This window comes from Phacochoerus africanus, chromosome 12, assembly GCF_016906955.1.
Source record: "Phacochoerus africanus isolate WHEZ1 chromosome 12, ROS_Pafr_v1, whole genome shotgun sequence".
Taxonomy (NCBI): Eukaryota; Metazoa; Chordata; class Mammalia; order Artiodactyla; family Suidae; genus Phacochoerus; species Phacochoerus africanus.
This window is the reverse complement of record NC_062555.1, coordinates 7,765,493-7,784,901: the sequence shown is the minus strand read 5'-3', so window position 1 is coordinate 7,784,901 and position 19,409 is coordinate 7,765,493.

Here is a 19,409-nt window from a genome sequence, read left to right as displayed (position 1 = left end):
ACAGCATGTGGAAGTTCCCAGGCCAGGGACTGAACCCATGCCACAGAGGCAACCCAAGCAGCTGCAGTGTCAGTGACATTGCTACATCATCCTTAACCCACTGTGCCACAAGAGAAACCTACAAGCGAAGTCTAAAACTAGGTAAGAATTCTCACAAATATAAAGTTACTCGCTGATTTCCAGGCATGTTTACTTCACTGTGTTGTACTGGGTTCTATTGTAGAAATGTAAACATTTACACTTGGACATTCGCCAAGCTAAAAAAAATATCTGGACCTCCCATTCCTTCCAAGTTTAGCAAAATTGGCCATTTAATTTCACAAACCCATTCTCCCACCCCTCTTACAACAACAAACCCCTAACTTTTATGTGATTAAATGGTTATCTAACAAGAGTAAGTACATCACTTTCAAACCTCCATTCAACTCACCAGGACTGTCAATAAAGAGATAGAGAAAAGCAACCGTGGACCACATTTTGAGTAGCTTCTTTCTATACCACCTACTCTTCTGTCTGATTATCATAGGAAATGCACCTCCTTTCTATACAATCGATTCTTCCATCTGTCCAACACAGGGAATATAACTTCTTACTCATTCCTGCAAGAGTATCCAAAATTGTTCCTTGTTTTTCATCTGCTTTCATAGTATTTTTTCTAAAACTTGAAAAATAAGGCTAAGATTGGCTTTAACAATATTTTCTGTTAGATAACTATGAAAAAACCGTCTGGTATAGTTACGCTGAATAATAAAATAGGACATGTTCTCAGATTCAGGATACTTTACAAATACTAACCTAATTTATAGTACTCTTCTAATCTTAGTGGTTCTATCAACCATTACATAATTTCTAAGTTCAAGCAAGGGTAGGGAAAACACTCTTGAGGTATAAATCCTCAAGCAGTGTATACGTATCTGCTTACCACTTTGATTCCAAACAAGAACAAATAATCAAGCAGAGTTTGTTAACCCCTAAATTAAAACATCATTCAAAAACAAAAGAAAATATTTCACCTCTTCACTTAATATGCAAATCCAAAAATTTATGTCAGATTACACAATATTTTGCATAGGGTTTGATAGAAATTGTTTAATTCAATCAATAAGCAAGGACGTGGCATGTTACTTGGACAATTTTATTTGCCGTTTTCACAATACAATCACGTATGGATTTCTATCTAGGGGTTTCGGTACTATAAAAGTAAAAGTGAAATTGAATATAAAACTCTGAAACGTCTCAGAAGAAAAATATTCTATAGTGTAAATTAAAATGTTTTCTTTCTTCGTAATATTAACCTACATATAGTTTCATCTTTAGAAGTCTGATTTTTTTAAAACCCTTTTCTTTTCACTTAAAAAAGTCCTGATACTTTTTATTCAAAGGGTAAGATATTTAAATTAAATATAATTATTACATTATACATTATTACATTTACACCTAATTAAATATAATAATTAGTTGTTTGATGATAGAGAGGTTCTTGTTAAACTAAGGTTATTCATGAAGATTTTACTACTTTCTCTGACATATAAAGTTTTGGACTATATATAGACTGGAGCTTCTGATGATATAAAAAAATTAATTATTTAATGAATCAAATGACATTATATTGCTTAAGCAGACATTATTATAAAGGTCACCCTTGGAAGTGTAACTACATTACCTTGCTGCTAACATTTTGCCTTCTACTTAATCTCAACTTTCTCAAAGCAAATTCACTGACATCGAAGTGTATTTAGTACCTATCAGACTTTCGTCTCCTCTTAATGGCTTACTTTAGCCAAACAAACAAGATAAATAACCAGCTTGTACTTTATTGCACAAGTACCTATATAAGCGTATACATCACAACTTGTGTTTTTCTACAGTGAGATCTAGATATTCTGTTCACAGAAAGTATCTTACAAAACTGGGACCTGATTATATATCTCGGATTTAATATTTAGTACATGAAAGACATATCGTTCTCTCAGAACTGTATCTCCCAGATCTCTCTAAATACTTGTTTAATCCCTGAATTAATGTTTCTAGTTAATAAGACAAAATCAGTTTCCAATTTTAATGAGTAATGATGATCGCCGGACAGTTTCTGAACTATTACTGCCAAATTCTTAATTTCTGAAGCGTCCTAATCGTAGACTGCAGAGAACCAAACATCGTGAAATACGAGAAAGCAAAATGTCCAGGAAGAGGAAAGAAGATTTGCCAAGAGTGTCGTGTCATTCGTTAGAGGGAGTAAGATGAATATTCGGGTTGACCGCAGGAGTCATAACCATGCCCACAGTTGGAAATACTTTTCCTTGGAAATAACCTGAACTTTTTAAAAGCTCTTAACCTCAGGGTCACAGCAACTAATTGTCTTAATGAATTGCTACTGTCTCCCTTGAGAGACTCTGTCATTGGAGCCCTGACCTGCTGGGCAGAGAGCGGAGGAGCCTAAATTCCTTGCGGAAAGGTTAATCTGGGAAGAGAAGATGGTGCCCTTTTTATAAAGAAGAGAATGTGTCCTGGAGAGCTCTCGGAATGCCACAGACACTTCCCAGGTGGCAGGTAAAAGTGTTCGGGGACTGAACAGGTGGTTTTTTGACAATTCCTCAGAATATCCAGGAAAAGCACTGTGCTCTTCCTTGTGAAAATGTCATTCAGGAAACCAGAGCTGCATAAAGGTTTATCTAATTTTATACAACAAAAACACAACTTCACGTCACTTACTTTTGACCACAGTGAAATTATTAGATGTTTGGGCAGCGTCATCTCTTGGGCTTACGCAGTTTTATAGAGATGGCTGAGTGGTGGGGCTTACAGTCTCTCTAACTCCCAGTTTTACCAGATCTGCTTTAATTTAAAATTTTTTAGTATCAGTAGTTAAAATACATGATTTTGTTAAAAATGAAGAATATTTTGGTCAGGGAAAAAAAAAGGAGTTTGAAAACCTAGAGTTTGAAACTTAGGAGACCTCTTGCTCCGAAAAAAATGTGAAGTGACTTTCTCAGAGACCTGCTATCAGCAGAATCAGAATACTCTCTTCCACAGAAAGCTTCTTCCCTCACAGTGTTATGGCAGGATATTGACCCCACCTCCATGGTGCTTCACAAATCTGTAGCCCCTAAAGCTGAAAAGAGGCTTAAAAGACTGTGTTTTTTCCTACAAGAAGACAACGCATTTCTACTTTAACTGTAAAGATTAGAACATCAAGCTTTGAAATCTGTATGTTTCCATCTTTGCACAACTAGCTAGCGCATGGCCGTTCTACTGGTGTGAGGTGGTACCTCACAGTAGTTTGGATTTGCATTTCTCTAATAATTAGTGATGCTGAGCTTTTTTTTTTTCGGAAAAATGCTCAACATCGCTAATTATTAGACAACTGAATTCTTATTACAGTTTGCCCTATTCAGAAGATTATACCAAATTCAGATGGGAAAATTATTTTCTTTGAATAGATTTTAAAGTAACTTATAGCATTTCGATTTTCTCCACAAGAGAGCCCCCTCTGAGACATCCCCACCCAGGTTCCAGGCCCCTTTGTGTCTTCATGTTGCCAGTTGTCAGTAACTCCTGACTCTTTAGTGTCTAGTTTCTCTTGATTCTGAAATAGAGGTGAAACTCTGGAAAAAAACTTTTAAAGCCTTTCTTGAAAACATGGTATCTGTCTTTTAAAGGAGAACCCTGAAAATTCTTTTCTCCTCTGTACTTCACACAAAAGAAGAATCTGATGCAAAGTTTTTATTTGGATGCTGGATATTTGATCTCTTAAAAGTCTCAAGTATTTGCCAACAATATGACCAATAAGGGTTTAATCCCTAAAATCTACAAGCAACTCATACGACTCAACCACAACAAAAATGAACCCAAGTGAAAACTGGGCAGAAGACCTAATAGACATTTCTCCAAAGAAGACATACAGATGGCCAACAGGCACATGAAAAGATGCTCACCATCACTACTTATCAGAGAAATGCAAATTAAAACTACAGTGAGGTACCACCTCACACCAGTCAGAATGGCCATCGTTAAAAAGTCTACAAATAATAAATGCTGGAGAGGGTGTGGAGAAAAGGGAACCCTCTTACATTCTTTGTGGGAATGTAAGTTAGTGCAAACGCTATAGAAAACACTATGAAGGTTCCACAGAACACTAAAAATAGAACTACCATGTGATCCAATAATCCCACTCGTGGCATATACCCAGAAAAAAAACAATGATTCAAAGGGATACATGAATCTTCATGTTCATAGCGGCACTATTTAGAGGAGCTGAGACTGAGAAAAAGCCTAAATGTCCATCAACAGAAGACTGGGTTAAGAAGATGAGATGTGCGCGCACACATGCACAATGACGCGTTAGCCTTAAAACAAAACAAAACAATATAATGCCATTTGGAGCAGCATGGATGTACCTAGACATTTTCGTACTAAGTGAAGTGAGAAAGAGAAAGACAAAGTTCATATTTTACTTATACATGGAATCTAAAATGCAGTACCCATGGATCAGTCTACAAAAGAAAAACAGATCCACAGAGAAGAAGAACAGATATTTGGTTCCCAAGGGGAAGGGAGAAGGAGAGGGATGGGTTGGGAATTGGGGTTAGTAGATGCAAAAAACTACCTTTAGAATATGGATAGACAGTGAGGTCCTACGGAATAGCTCAGGGAACTATATCCTATACCCTGGGTTAAACCATAAGGGAAAAGAATACAGAAAAAAAGAATATAGGAGTTCCCGTCATGGTGCAGTGGAAATGGATCTGACTAGGAACCGTGAGGTTGAGGGTTCAATCCCTGGCCTTGCTCAGTGGGTTAGGGATCTGGTGTTGCCTTGAGCTGTGGTGTAGGTCACAGCCTCAGCTCGGAGCCTGCGTTGCTGTGGCTATGGCATAGGCCAGCGCCTGTTGCTCCGATTTGACCTCTAGCCTGGGAATCTCCATATGTATGGATGCAGCTCTAAAAAGCAAAATAATAAAAATAAAAAAATAATATATATATACATATGTGCATACATAAGCTACTCTGCTGTACAACACAAAGTAGCACAACATTGTAAATCAACTATACTTTAATTAAAAAAAAATCAAGTGTGACAAAATGGTACTAGGCCAGCAGCTACAGCTCCTGGTTCGACCCCTGGCCTGAGAACTTCCATATGTTGCAGGTACGGCCCTAAAAAGACAAAAAAAATAAAAAGTGAAATACAAAACCAAATTAAATTAAATATTATGGTCTACTTATATATTTTTTATACTCAGGGATATTATATTACTCGACTTTAATTTTTTAGTAAAAATTGATCAATAATAAGTACATAAAATTCATTTTGTCTCATGAAATACTTATAGGAATTTTACTTGGATCTTTATGAAGGTATGGTTTGATTTATAAATTTCATATTATTACATTATTGTATTACATCTATCATTTTCTTTAGAATCCAAAAAGGGAAGCTCATCTCAAGCTTCACACATAATGAAACCTTATAAAAAAAAAATACGGTGTGAGAATGTTCTGAGAGTTGCTAAATGAGCTTGAGCTCAGCTGTTCATTTAGACCTACAATTTCAGTGAACTCCTGACCAAGAAAAACTGACCTTCTAGAAAAGAGTCAGAGATTATTTAAAAGAGAATTTAAAGTTTCTGGCAGCCACCACATAGCAACTATTTTATCATCAGAAGTAAAAGCATTAGCAGAAAAATTTGGGTTCACTGAAAGGAGCTGAATCTGTAAAAGATGCCTCCTTTAATAAAAATAATATAAAATATATGAAACGTAGTTATAATGCAAAAATGTAAAGGGGTAAATAAAATTTTATTTGTAATAGATTTTAATTAGTAGAAGTGAATGTTTATAAGTGTTATTTTGTCTTTTCAATCCATTATATTTTTTTATAAATTACACACTGCTTTCTCAATTAAATATTAGGGGCCTAGAGGAGTAAGCTAGGAAGGCTTTGGAAGTACTGAAATGTTACCAGTATAATAATGACTCATCAGTTCTGCTGTTTACAACAATGACAATGCAAAATCATTTTCTATAATATATCCTAAAATAATATATTAATAATAATTATCTCTGAATCCAAAGAGGAGAGCTAACTATGTAAGTATACAAAATGAATCCATCATCTCTTGGGTGATGAAGCATTTAGTTGATACTCCAAATAAAAACAAAATATTAATACGTAATACATATTTTTACAAAGCTAATAGACCAAATAAATGTATCATGGTGGCAGAAAAATTGGTTATGTGATAATGGCCAGAAAATGCTTAAAATAAATCATTTTTGAGGAAAATGCCAGGTACCAAAATGCTAATATTTAGGTAAATATATGTATTTAGAAATGCTTTTAATTTCATAGGAAAGATTGACTCTATAAGAAACATAATCCAAGGTAATCTCAAAAAGGCTCTAGAAGTCAGAGACTTCTTAATTTAAATATTGCCAATTTCTTTAATTTATTCTTCAATTACAGTTTTAAGTTTATATCTCTTCAAATAAATTCATCTCCATATAGATAGCTCAACCATACTTTTTTGGTGATATATATTTAAATGACTGGAAGTAGCAGAAATCTGCTCTTTATTATTTTGATTTTTTTGCTATATATACATAGGGCTTCACTATGTTAATTGGTATGGTTGTTATTTCTCATATTTTCTTGAAATGGGAAATTACTATTACCAATTTACATGTTTTCAATAACAAATTCATTTGAGGAAGTTACACAGATACTTTAAAGCTAAATAAGAAGCCAAGATAGCCAATTAGTCATTTTTCCTTTTTTTTTTTTTTTGTGGGAGAAAAGCTAGAAAATCCAATCTATTATTTTAGAAAGCAGAAATCTGAAAAATAAAGTTGTTAGGAAACCTGAGAGAAAAAAAAAGCTTTTTATCAAAAAGCAGCAATTTTTAAGAGGTAAAAGGCAAGCCATAAACTTAGAGAAACTGCTTGCAATGGGTAAAACTGGATGGGCAGGTTTTAGGATGGCCTCAGACTCCTGGTTTGCATATTTTGCTTGAGTACAGGTGGGCCTGACATCACCAGATAAGGCCTTCTCAAAAAGATGTGGAGTTTCTTCAACTATCTCTCGTAGAAGCATAAACAAAAATTATCTCTAGCAGGACACATTTTATTAAAAAACACCATTCTCTCATGAAAATATGAGAGATAGAAGAGGCCCAAGAGATTGAAGCTTCGAGATTCCGAGGGCTGTGTTGGACTTGAAGCAGCTAGACAGCATGTTCTGCAGAAGGCCTATGCAGGGGACCCCACCCCAGTGATCTGAGAATAACTTCTAGTAGCTCAGAATAACTCTGGCCAACAAGTAGCAAGAAATTAGGGACCACATACAGTTGCAGAGAAATGGATTCTGCCGACAACCCAAGGCCGTTTGGAAGCACCTTTAAGTAAAGACATACTTCACTAACTCCCTCATTTCAACCTTGTGAGATCCTGTGCAGAGATCTTAGCTAAATCATGCTGGACTCCTGACCCACAGAAACACTGAGACACATTTTTGTGGATTTAAGTGGCTCCACTTGTGACTTGTGACGATTGGCTACAGAGCAATAGAAAATCAATATGGTAACCAACAAAAAATGAGCATTCAAATGCATAAAGATTTTACTAAGAAATAGCCAAGTAATGCATCATTCAGGAGCACACATGTCAGAGAATAAGAAAAGCCATCAATTAACATATGAAAAGAGGTTTACCTTCATTTGGAATTGACGGCATACAAATATAAACCACAAATGGGATTCATTGTCAGAGAAACAAATGGAAACACAGCTGGACCATGTCCAGAGTGTGTGACATAGGGATCAGGAAGAACTGCTTCGTGCTGCTCGGGGAGGAAAGTGTGGAACAGCAAACAGAACTTCAGAAATCACGCTGCTGGCCACACATTCTAGAAAAACCCTAGTGCATCTAGCCTAGGAAATGAGCTCAGGAATATTCATAGAAATAATGCTGGTAAAAGCCAAAGAAGCAACTGAGAAGAACCTAAATGATAATGATAACCTGACTACACATTCAGCATAAGTCTATTTATAGACATTCGGCAGAGTAGCCAAATCAGTGCACGAGCATGAGTGAAGCACATACATCTTGCGGAATGAAAGCAAGTCACGGAAGTACAAAGTGGAGTATGACATGCATATATATTGCAGAAACATCAGAAAGTATCTGATAATGAGACATACCTATGCCGTAAATCAAACACATTTTTTAAAGTGGTACTCTGAACACTCAGAAAAGAGCTTACACCTGAGGACTTCGGATGTACTTTGTTCAGGAACATCAGGTGTCAGAGGTCCTAATAGTTTGTGTCCTAATTTGAGGGTTATTGTTCTCTAAAATCCAAAATGTATTGCTGTCCATGTGTGTGTGATTGAAACATTACATACTTCTCAAACCCCTCCTTGAAAAATAAATCATAAGGACACCTTTACTGAATGTCATTCTCTCATGAAAATTTGAGAATAAAAAGCTTTTTTTTTTCTCTCAGGTTTCCAAACTTTATTATTCAAATTTATGCTTTCGAAACTAATAGATTGGACTTTCTACCTTTTCTCCCACGAAAAAGATAATTACTAATTACCTATCTTGGCTTCTTATTTAGCTTTAAAGTATCTGTGTAACTTCCTCATATGAATTTGTTATTGAAAACATGTAAATTGGTAATAATAATTTCCCATTTCAAGAAAATATGAGAAATAACAACCATACCAATTAACACAGTGAAGCCCTATGTATATATAGCAAAAAAGCCAAAATAGTAGAGAGCAGATTTCTGCTAGTTTAGTCCTTTAAACACCTAGTGAATTTTATAAAGGTTGATCTAATTAATTGTGCAAAAAGTTTCTATTAAGACTATTAAAAATACAGAATTCTTTTCAATATTCTTTAAACCTATAATTTAAAATATCAAGTGATTGGCTTGAACACGAAAATATTGGGAGAGATCAACATGCCAGAAGCACAAGGCATTTTCAAGTAAGTACATTTACTGTTCAAATAGTTTGTATATTTTAAAACTCCTACTATGTATCTGAAGGTAAGCATTCAGATATGAAGAATACATCTGAATGGAATCCTTGTTCTTAGGACAGGCACAATTTCACTTTAAATACCATAGTAACTTCTGTTATCACGTTATTGCTGATTAAACATAAGTTTCAGGATATTCAGCAGACATTTGGCCCTCATGTTTTCCAGAATCTTAGGACGAAGCCTAAGCCAAGAGTATATTCTTCCTGAAATGTGAGGCCTTGCTGCTTCTTCATTTCCATGCTCTTGATTTTCTTCCTTAAAGTTGTGCTCATTCCTAAGAGTATGTTTACCTCCTCATCTGTAATTTTCAACTAGAAAAATCTCTCTTCAGAAAGGGATAACATGCTTGTCAAATATGCATCTTGACGGCACATCTTTAAGACCTGAGCTCACTCCATCCTTCCATCACTGCTACTTTCTGTAATTGCTGTGAATAGTAAGAGTCACATAAAATGGGAGTAAAAAGAGCAACTTAACCAACACATCTTAAGGCATGGGGTACTTTCATAAGGTATACCAAATATTATTGGAACGTATCTCCAAAACAAATTCATGAGCTTGGGATAATCTTCTTAATAGGGCAAACTGTAATAAGAACGCATTCATGAAATAATTAGGGATACTGAGCATTTTTTAGGTGCAAGCAAATGAAAAATCACTAATTATTAAGGAAATGCAAATTAAAACTACTATGAGGTACCAACTCACACCTGTCAGAATGGTCAGCATTAACAAATAACAAACAACAAATAAATGCTGGAGAGGGTGTGGAGAAAAGGGAACCCTCCTACACTGTTGGTGGGAATGTAAATTGGTACAACCACTATGGAAAACAGTATGAGGTACCTCAGAAAATGAAATATAGAACTACCATATGACCCAGCAATCCCATTCTTGGGCATAAAATGGGATAAAACATTCCTTGAACATATATACATGCACCTGTATGTTCACTGCAGCATTATTCACAATAGCCAAGATATGGAAAAAACCCAAATGTCCACCGACAGATGAATGGATTAAAAAGAGGTGGTATATATACACAATTGAATTCTCTTCAGTCATAAAAAGGAAAAAAGAATGCCATTTTCAGCAACATGGATGGAACTAGAGATTCTTATACTAAGGGAAGTAAGTCAGAAAGAGAAAGACAAATACCACATGATAAAACTTATATCTGGAATCTAACATATGGCACAAAAGGAACTTTCCACAGAGAAGAAACTCATGGACTTAGAGAAAGGACTTGTGTTGCCAAGAGGGAGGGGGAGAGAGTGGGATGGACAGGGAAACTGGGGTTAACAGATGCAGACTGTTGCGGCTGGAGTGGATAAGCAATGCGATCTTGCTGTAAAGCACGGGGAACCACATACAGTCACTTGTGACGGAGCATGATGGAGGGTAAGGTGAGAAAAAGAATAATATATGTATGACTGGGCCACTTTGCTGTACAGTAGAAACTGACAGAACACTGTAAACTAACTACAATGGAAATAATAAAAATCATAAAAAGGAATACTTGCGTAAAATGCCATACATACCCCAGGAGCTTCTGTACAGCACAAACCAGACTGACCGTTAGGTCTACCCAAATCCAAAGCTGTATTCTTTTCAACATAACATGTAAGTGATACTGGGATACACCAGGCACCCGCAGAATTTCTAAGACGATGGTTTGGAAGGCAGCAGTATGCTGGTTGGGAAACAGGGCAGAGAGGACTGTTCATCCTGAACAGCACAATAAAACATCGAGCAATGGCATCTGGCAAAATTTTAACATGTGACTCTTGAAAAACAAAGTTAAACAACAAGAAAGCACTAGTTCGTAATGTTTGAAGATTTTTGTCATAGGAATACTCTCTCGGCTGGGTCTATTTCAAGCTTTTCAACTTCAAGGACTTTCAAAGGTATAAAATTTCACCCTACTTGCAAGCAAAGAGGCTCGCATAGTTTCATTGATAGTGGCAGAAGATACAAAAGGATAACATATTACTCATAACAACAGGAGTTGCCAGAATATAAGAATCTGTGTCACCTTCCAAATCTCAAATCGTGTAAGCAACACCTGTATGTGTGTTACAGAAGGGGAAGCTTGAAGTTACAACCTGGATTTCTCATAATGGTCAGTAGGCAAATAAACTTTTCCCAAAGGGAGGTATTATCTGTCTTATTTGGGGCAATAAACAAATCTGTCTTTTGCTCAGAGGGAAACACCATCCTTCACATTTGTTTCCTGCATGGACCTCCCTGAAAAGATAGGTCATAAAAAAGACAGTCAGATACTCTTCACAAGATGTGTGGAAAACAGGAAGTCAAAGAAGAATCATCTCCCAGTAGAAGCATCCTATCACTGGACACGGAAGTGGGAAGGGTCCACACAACAGACAGCTGGGAGTCAGGACAAGCCACTCCAGGGTATCATTCCACCACACAAGGCCACAGCAGAGTATTACAATGCTATTTCTCAATATGTAGGGGAATATTACCAATAGCGCAACAATTATAAGAACTGTACTTTTTTTTTCTTTTTTTTTTTTGGTCTATTTGCCATTTCTTGGGTTGCTCCCGCAGCATATGGAGGTTCCCAGGCTAGGGGTCGAATCGGAGCTGTAGCCACCGGCCTACGCCAGAGCCACAGCAACGCGGGATCCGAGCCGCGTCTGCGACCTACACCACAGCTCACGGCAATGCCGGATCCCTAACCCACTGAGCAAGGCCAGGGACTGAACCTGCAACCCCATGGTTTCCATTCAGATTCGTTAACCACTGCGCCACGCCGGGAACTCCAAGAATTGTACTTTTTTAAAAAAAATTTGTACTTATTTTTTTATGCTAACTAAAAAAGAATGGTTATTCTCCTCCTTTCTGGAAAAGAGATATAGAAGAATACTTTGCTAAATCAGTACAATATTTATTTCTCAATCTTGCCTTTTATCAGCATTGAGAAGGACAAGTGTTCAAATTCTTTGCAAATGACATTGCATATAAATTATCAAAGCATTTCATACATTTTCATATCATGATCTCATTGAAATATTTTGGCATTGCCCAAATTCTAACATAAATGAGTTAAAAGGCAATACAGTTGATTTGCTACTGTTTATTCTCATAAAGACTGTTTAAGACTTTCAAGATAAATGTACTTTTGGAAAGTTGTCTACAGCTAAATAATTGGAAAAACCACTCAGTAAATCATGATTTATTCAATTAGGTAATTTGTTTATGAGTTTCCTTAGTTCTGTGCTTCCTTATGTCACTGCACTTGTCACATTTCATTTGTAGTTATTCATTTAACCGTAAATCTTTCTAAATATTCCAGGGCTTTTAACCTGAGCTGCACATCAGAATGAGCTAGATGATTTGAAACACACACACACACACACACACACACACACACACACACACACACACCACATCCCCACATCCCCAGGGACTATTTTCAGAAACTGAGTCAGAGGATTTGAGAATTAGCCAGTATATTTCTTATTTTTAAAATTACCACAGGCTAGTGGGATGCACATCTTTGTTTAAAACAACTGTCTGACAATGTGTTATGAATGGCAGTGAAATCATTCATTCATCTTCATGTTCCTCAAGTCCAGAACAGTGTTTGACACACAGTAGGTGCTTAGTATATATTCGCCACATTTCCTTCCAGCTCACCTTAATATATATACAGTTCACCAGCGCTTTTCATAAAGAGTCACGGAGACAGCTTCCTGAATGTTCTATTTTTTCCATTTATTCCTTGGCCCTGTTTAATAACATTCCCATCCAATATGAGTCAACTTCTTAGCATCTTTAACTCTACTGCCCTGGGAATTTCTAATGCCTTCTGATTCTAAGAAGAATTTGAACCATATGAAATGACTGCTTCTTTGTAAAACTGATCAGACATTAGCAATTTTATACGGTTCAACCTAAAAGGACATAATCCCACATTTTTTATCATGATTTACAAGCCATGGCATAAATTTATACATTTATTCAAACTCTTCTCATGCCATCTTTACTCCTCTCGCCACAGCAGAGTAATTTTATTCCAGATGTACAGATGCATTAAATGCAATCCCTATTCTCTGGTACAACTCTCTCTCCTCTGCCTTGTCTGAGTATCTCCTCTTTCCGTTAGTACCAGCGTATAATGCATTTACTTAATGAACTCCTAAGCATGACATTAGAAGTAGCTTTATGCTCATGAGACTCTCTCAACTCTGTATTTATTTCCTTTTTAAATTTAGATTGAATCTAAATTTATACATTTTGTATTTTTTATAGCCATCTCTGCAATAAAGCATGTATCTATATCTACCTGTATCTATGTAGCTTAGAGGTATCTTTTGGTATTCTTCATACCATGCGATCCAAAAGTGTAAAAGGGACCCTGGTGTTTGTTTAGTAAGCAACACATTTAAATATCTTGAGGAAAGCATAATTAATAATATAATATAATAATATATATATAATATACATTATATTTTTATAATAAAATATAATATAATAATAATATTATATAGTATCATAATAGTAATAATGCCAACTGTTACAAAATAAAATCCTGAAAATTTAGAAAAGGTAATCCTTATAAATCCTAAGCTAAGTTTTACACACTTAGCTTTTTTTTTTTTTGTCTTTTTGTTGTTGTTGTTGTTGCTATTTCTTGGGCTTATCCTGCCAGCATATGGAGGTTCCCAGGCTAGGCGTTGAATCGGAGCTGCAGCCACCAGCTTACGCCAGAGCCACAGCAACGCGGAATCCGAGCCGCGTCTGCAACCTACACCACAGCTCACAGCAACGCTGGATTGTTAACCCACTGAGCAAGGGCAGGGACCGAACCCGCAACCTCATGGTTCCTAGTCGGATTCGTTAACCACTGCGCCATGACGGGAACTCCACACTTAGCTTTTTTCAATGGTCAAGACAGAAAAATCAGATATATATTTGATTTTCTCATATCTACACGTTTATCTTTCCCCAAACTTAATGGAATGATCCTTTGATAGCCATAGAATAACCTCCAAAATGAAATGCTCTATTTCAAGAGAAGTGGAAACTTCACCTACATAAAATATTATTTCTGTGGCTTTAGTTATATTCCACCAAATATCAATATCAACAAAAAAGGAGTATAAGTTCTCATAAAGATGAAATGATGACACATCATCTAAAGCAGAGTATTCCATGGAGCACAATTTGACAGTCACACTTCTCCTTCTGCTGACGGTAAAATGGGTTAAAAAGGAGACATGCCTCAGCTCGTGGCCTGTATCTTGGACTGAGATCTTTTCACTTAAAAAATAGAATGTGTATAATAATATGCAAGAGTAAAATGTGTCTGTATTTCATCTACAAAGGCAAATTCATATCCAAATAAAATATAGCAAAAGTTTTTTTATTTTTAATCCAGAGATGACAAAGTAAAACTACAAACAGATGTCACATGTGTCAGGTACTACTTTACTTTGGAAAATATTTGGAAAATAGCGGATCCCAGTACAATAGAGGCAAATAAGGTCATAATATAATTAATAGCAGATCACTTCTTCATTCAAGAGAATTCCAAAAAATTCAGTTTACGGCCTAAAATTATAACATATATTCTCCATCTCAATTATGTAGCTCAGTGCCTATATTTTGAAGAACTATTACATTTCAAACATAAACAGCTGTTTGGCTTATTAGTAAAATGTGATCATTTGTCAGAACTCAAAAGAAAGCCAATTGATTTTCGTTGTTCTCATGCAAATCAGTGTCTGTGAAATGCAGAGACATTCAAAACTGATTCAAACAGTTTACACTGTTGGAAGCAAACAGGTCATAAGAACATTTTCCGGGGGAGGCTGAGCATCAACCCAATTCAGCAGCTCCTTTAGGGGGACAAAGAGAGTGGTGAACTCTGGGTGCATTCTTGCCAGACATTACCAGCCACCATCAAGAGAGGCCGTGACACAAGGTCCTGGAGTGTCTTGTTAGGGAAAGAGAAGATGCCCAAAGAGAATCCAAGAAGCGGACCCGTTCTCTCAAGTTCACGCAGGGAGTGAGCATCCAGAAAGATGTTTAGGCGAGTGACAGCTAATAGTGGAAACGGTGAACTTTAGTCTCCAAGAAAGGTAGGTTTGGGATTCCAAGGTATGTTACGAAGAAAATGATACCTATTACCAAAATGCAGCTTGTCAATACTAAGGCTAAAAAGGAGGAAACAAAGAAAAAAGTTTCAAACGGGCATTTTTCATGGACTGACATCTCTGGAAGAAAGTGGATTTGTTATTCCCAGAGTATGAAAAAGACCTCATTGAGGAGGAACGGTAACGCTGGGTCCTTTCACCCACCGTGCCGGGAGTCGAACCTGTGCCTCAGTGCTTGCGGCATCAGCAGTCCTATGGGGCCAGAGGGAGACCTCCTCAGCGGATACTTCTAAAGTCAGGCTCACTGGCAGCCAGTCTAGGGTTGGGACTGGCAGAGGGCGTTCAAATACGAACCCCAGGTGACAGAGAGATGATGAGCAAAGTAAGTTCGACACCACAAAAAATATGAAGAAAATAAAGCAACATCAGTTCAGGGGCTTCTCACTTGCTTGAAACAACACATAATTAGAAAACTCTGATTTTTTTCTGTATGCATTCGTCATATAATAGAGTCAGAAAGGTGATATGCAAATAAGATGCCATATAGTGGGGATTCATAGAGACCTTTTCAAGTGTTCAGCAGTACTAAACGCAATAAATAGATAAGAGACGAGGAAAGACCATCAATTCATAAAGCCTCAGAATTGCTTTGTCAGAACCCAGTATGAAGGAGGGTAAGAAAGAAATACGTGATGAGGGAATTAAAGCTGTATTTCTAAAAGGGTTGTAATCTGCCACTAACTTGCTTGAAGTGTGTTTAAATGCTTTGACCCCCCTGAGCCCACGTTGCTAGATTGTTTTTATTTGACCTGAACACTGAATAGTCTCACTGACTGTAACCATGATATTTGTAGCAAACAGTATCAAATATTTACAAATGCAACAGTCAATATTTTCATCCATATGCTTTCTGTTTTGAGAAAATATATATTTTAAATGTTCTTCAGTTTGCAATAAATTATAGGGGGTCAGCTTTTTCAAAAGCGTGCTGAAAACTGAAATGTGTGCAAAGGGTAGGAATAAAAGTTAACATATCTAGAATTTCACTTTCATTGGGAGAAGAATAAAATAATTATTTCAGGGGTCACTATCATTTTCTACAATGTATTACAAAATGTGATTCATTAAAATATATTTGTAAAAATCAAGTTATTTTATAGTGGATAGCTGATTGGCCATATGATCTCTGAGTGAGATTAATAAAAATGTTGAATTTTCATTGCCAACTTTGCTAAAAGGCTTTGCCCTCTGTGTAGTCTTTACTGGAAGGATTTTTTCTCTGTATGCTGTCAGTTCTGATGAAAACAAACTTAGCACTTTCCTTTTCTACGATTCTGTGAGTACAGGAACTCTTAGATTTTTAGTTCACTAGGTAAATTCTCGAATGTGGATTTATAAATTGAGGTATTTAAGATGTTCTCATTGGTATAATTATGGAAATTAAAAAAGCTCTAATGAGATTTCTTACATAAAGTTCAATGTATTAAATTTAAAAGTCTCTTTTTATGCTGGCATCATAGATCTCATATACTTTATTAGCATATCTTTTATAACATGAACGTATGATGATGGATAGTACTTTTATTTTTCTAATATACTTAATTTGAAAAAAAAAGAATGGTAACACATTTCCCCATTTTATTTATTTATTTCATCTTTTTAGGGCTGCACCCTGTGGCATATGGAGGTTCCCAGGCTAGGGGTCCAATTGGAGCTGTAGCTGTTGGTCTACACCACAGACACAGTAACACGGGATCCAAGATGTGTCTGTGACCTATACCACAGCTCATAGCAGTGCCAGATCCTTAATCCATTGAGCAAGGCCAGGGATCGAACCTGCGTCCTCACACATCCTAGTCAGATTCGTTTCCACTGAGCCACAATGGGAACTCCTTCCCCATTTTAAATAAAGAAGATGTAGCTTGGTTAAATGAAAAACTATTATAGGATCACCTAGTTATAATCTGGACACGAGCTCTTATACTAATACAGACATTTTTTATCGTTTATTCGCCACAAAGATTTCTTCATTAAAGTCAACATTAAACAACTAATATGATGATAAAGAAAAGAGCATTTGCAAGACCAAGAAAAGAGCAAAAGCTTATGTCACTGTAGGGGTGAAAAAGAACATCATGCAAGACTCGCCTTGGACACTGCTCTCCCAGGATACTGAACTGACAAAAAATATGCAGTTTTGAAACTGAAACAAATACAAATATTCAATTCATAGAGTTGTGACATTAAGCCCTTCTTGGTAAAATTAGCTAATGTCTCTGAGTCTCACTTTCCAGCTAATAAATAGATAAGTTGTAATATGATCAAATAAGTTAAATAATAAAAAAGTTTTATTGTACATCTTAACAATTACTAGCTCTCTTTCTTGTAAATTCCTCTTATCAGTCCCATTTAACAAAAATGTGCATCTTTCTATATAGTACAAGATAGAATAATTAACTTCCAAATATCAGAGGCTTCATTGTCGGTCTGCCTATCTATTCATCCACCTATCTTTTTTATTATGTGCATATGTATATATAATTTTTGATTTTCAAGTATTAAGAATATTATTCAAAAGCAATTATATACATAGCAGGCATATAAGAAATAATCACACATGATATACTCATATTTGTGCTTTTCTTTCAAACCAAATATGCCGTACAATATTAAAGGTATAATAATATATCATATATTTAAGTAAATAAATATATGCCTATGTGAAGGAATCTTATATATACAATATATATATAATATATCATATATTTAAATAAATAAATATATGCCTATATAAAGGTCGTGGATATAAATGAAATATCATAATTTCCCAAGTTACATGTACTTTTGCAGGTAGAGTTTGTAATGTACGTTATTACTAAATGTATTTTTTTAAATGGTTAATCCCCAAATTTGGGACCAAATATATTAAGAGGAATCCATACTCATTAACAATTTTATACTGTATATGTCTATGTCTCTGCAAGTGATTTTTTTCATGTAGTATTTTTCATATAGTATTATATCTGAGAATTATGAACAGATTATAGAATCCTTTCCACTTCTTAAGCTATAGCTCGATTACTTGTTTTTTTAATAAGATTGTGAATGACAGATTTAAATTCCAAGAGATAAATACTAGTTCAAAGAGTCAAAAAATCCTTCAGTTTACGCTCAAGAGGAGATAAAGCAATTTTCAGAAACTGATAATGCTAATTATTAAGCATTCTGCTGGAAACATATTCCTTATTTTGATGAGTTATATAGTAGTGGAAAGAGAACACACATATATGTAACTTAGATAATACTCTCAGTTTCTCTAAGGGGATACAAAACTTGAAGGGAAGTGAGCTGGCCATAACCTAGGTGCCGCATCTTCCCAAAACAGCTTCCTTTGGTGTGTGTATTTCCTAAAGGGGGTTCATAGCAACGACTGACATGTCAGCACAAATAAGGTCTTAGGAGACTCTAAGGAGCTCATTTCTTGCTGTGTAAGGTCCCTTCATGCTCCTGGCTCATGTCGATATTCCAGATGAACGTATTTGCAAAAATAATTGACACCTTAAATAAAAAGTAACTGTAGACATACAGAGCTTCTTGGTTTTCCATCTGAGTCCCAGGTCAAGTTTCTGCTTTTGGGAACCTCACAGATTTGTTTCTTTTTGTTTAAAATACTCTCATTTTCTTGCAGCATGGGCCGAAAAAGAAAATCAAACTCTCTATTAACACCTGAAAACAAATGGCTTAAGAGACAAAGCGCCTGTGAATTACAGATCTGACCCAATAAAATTGTACGAATGATTAAAAACACGTAGGAACAAGACAAGCATAGCATTGCTTCCTGAAGGAGTCTGAAACTGCAAGTACACCATCATAATGTCCCCTTTTCTCCAGCACTAATCACATTTTAGATTAATAGAGGATTTCTGAATAATATGTGCAGAATCATTATTCTCCCGGGACTATGTTTCAGGTTGGGTGCCTTGCAGTTTTATATTCTTTGGGTACACGGGAAAAACACCTATGTGATGAACTACCATTTTCGTATCAACTAATCCACACTCCATCAAACTGTACTTCCAATTTTATTCACAGTAAGCCAATTTTGCAGTGCTGAAAATACTTTATAATGTAGATTTTTTTAAATTTTGAAATAAGACAATACTTATTATTATTTAATACTTAGACTCTTCAAATGTTGGCAGCTGTCCCAATAATATCGACAATAGCAAAAGGACC